This window comes from Tenrec ecaudatus, chromosome 18 (assembly GCF_050624435.1).
Source record: "Tenrec ecaudatus isolate mTenEca1 chromosome 18, mTenEca1.hap1, whole genome shotgun sequence".
Taxonomy (NCBI): Eukaryota; Metazoa; Chordata; class Mammalia; order Afrosoricida; family Tenrecidae; genus Tenrec; species Tenrec ecaudatus.
Genome location: NC_134547.1, coordinates 40,469,522 through 40,472,060, shown reverse-complemented (window position 1 = coordinate 40,472,060; position 2,539 = coordinate 40,469,522). Strand labels below are relative to the sequence as shown.

At 47.6% G+C, this 2,539-nt stretch overlaps 1 pseudogene; it reads left to right on the top strand.

Moving 5' to 3' along the window:
- The first annotated feature begins 383 nt into the window (after positions 1-383).
- Positions 384-2,020, top strand: LOC142431711 (heterochromatin protein 1-binding protein 3 pseudogene; annotated as a pseudogene).
- Positions 2,021-2,539: the final 519 nt, after the last annotated feature.

The window sequence follows — 2,539 nt, the reverse complement described above, 5'->3', positions numbered from 1 at the left end:
CATGTGCTTGGTGCCCACTGGTGGGGCTGGTGGCGGCCATCCTGAGGGGATCCCCACTGGATGGTTCATCAATCTGGGTTTCAGATACCAGAAAAGAGAAAAACACACCAAGGATTCACAAAGACTATCCACAATGACAAAGTACATCGGAGATAAACCTTAGTATGAAAAACAAAACCCAGAACATATTGAAAACCAGATCAAGCCCAACGTGTATCGGAGGAGAGATCAAATGATAGACCCAAAGGTCTTTGAAATGCCCTCGCTTGGGGCTTCGATCACTTAGCACGTTCCCAAGGTCATCCAGGCTGCAGCCTGTCGGCACTCTCTCTCTTGATGCAGCTGAGTCACATTCCACTGTGGGCCCCCACTCAGGTCGACAGATGCCGCCAGGGAGACGGGCTGTGGTAGACCCGCCCTCCACACACACACCCCCTGCCCCCCTGGGGTCTCCGCTGTGAACCCCCTGTGAAGGTGGAAGATAGATAGCACCGATCGATGAGCTGGGACTCTACCTGGGAAGCTCTGCCCTAAAGCAAGCTTGCTGGTGGAGAGGCAGAAAAGCCTGGCTTGAGTTCTGAGGAGGCAACCGGATGAATGAGAGATGAACACCTCCTGGGTTACATCTAGTGACACAGAACAGCCAAAGGGGGATCCTGAAAATGAAGAAAAGGAAGAAAATAAGGCTTCCGAGGAAAACAAAAAGGATGAGAAAGCTCTGTCTAAAGAAAAGGAGAAGAAAGTGAAAAACAAAACAATATCTTCCTGGGCTACCCTTTCTGCCAGCCAGCTCACCAAGGCCCAGCAAAAAACACCAATGGCTTCTTCTCCACAGCCCAAGATGGACACCATCCTCACTGAGGCCATTAAGGCATGCTTCCAGAAGGGTGCTGCCTCAGTGGTCGCTGTTTGAAAATACATCATCCATAAGTTCTCTTCTCCGGAGCCGGAGAGAAGGGACTGGCTCCTGAAATGAGCACTGAGGAGAGAATTCAATAGAGGGACTGTCGAGCAGGTGACAGGAAAAGGTGCTTCTGGGAGTTTTGTTTGGGTTCAAAAATCAAGAAAAACTATTCCAGAAATCCAGAAACAGAAAGAAGATTTCTGTAGTGGATCCAGAACCACAGTAAAATTGGAAGATATGCCCTCCACTGGCCTTTACTCACCTGTGTGAACCTAGAGAAACCTCCTACAGTCTCATCAGAAAATATGGTCTCAGTATGAACCTGAACTTAGAGAGATCACCAGACCTCAGCGGTTGAAGAATGTTCTACAGCAGGCAGTAGACAGAGGTCAGTTAGAACAAATAACTGGCAAAGGGGTTTCGGGGACATTCCAGCTGAAGAAATCAGGGGAAAAACCCTGCTTGGCAGAAGCCTGATGGAATATGCAATCTTGCATGCATTGCCATCATCAGTGAGCCAAAGACCAGCTCCACCGCCGCTCTGAAGAAGTACGTCTTGGAGAACCACCCAGGGACCCATTCTAACTATGCAATGCATCTGCTGAAGAAAACTCTGCAGAAATGTGAAAAGCATGGATGGATAAAACAGATCTCTGGGAAAGGATCCCGTGCCCTTTCCACCTCTGTTTTCCTTATTATCCTAGCCGTGGAGTTCTGTTTCCAAAGAAAGAGCTTGAGGATTCAAAAGATGACGATGACGAAGCAGAAGATGAAGACTCTGAGGATAAAGAATCGCCTCCAAAGAGAAGGTTGCAGAAGAAAACCCCCAAATTAAGTCCCCGGGGAGGGTTGCGTCCATGAAGTAAAGAGGCTCCAAGGCCACAGTTAAAGTCCCTGCTGCCCACAGGGGGAAACCAAGAAGCCTACCCAAGGAAGCCCCTCCCTGAAGTCAAAACTCTTGCCAAGAAAGCCAGACCCACATTGCCAGTCATCAAGAACCAGAGTAGAAGCTCTTCAAAGAAGCCCGTAGCCAGTGTGGAGAAGGAAGTGAAATCTCCCAGCAAGGGCAAATCCACCATGAAGAAGTCTTTCAAAGCAAGAAAGTACATTTTATAGAAAATGAGGATATCATGATTAAATTCAGAATCTGATTTTCTGAGGTCAGTGTACATTTGATTTCAGGCTTGAAGCTTTTAAATTTATTTTTCTCCCCAAAATTGTTGGGGGGAATATAAATAAAACAATGTAGATGTTTGTTTTTTTTAGCTTTGGGTGCTGTTCTTGCTCAGCCCTGCTCCCTACAGCCGTCCTGGATTTCCGAAACCACACTGGTCTTTTTTCTGACTCCTACTCTAGCCTACCCTCAGCTCCTGCTTTTTTGGGGGGGAGGTGTCAACGTTTGCTTTTTACCTCACTGCAACCCCCCGCCCCCCTGATTCTTCCAGTTTATCTAAATGGTCGCAGAGATTTTTATATTTGTACAAAGCATCAAGAATGGGATGCTGGTCAGGTGGGGGAAGTAAAGAGGAGGCGGTGCAGCCCTGAATAAAATCGGAATGTTTCCTGCCCGGTGACTTCGGTCACAGCTAGAGTTCTTGATCTTATTTAAAAACCATTCCACCAACCGCTCTCCAA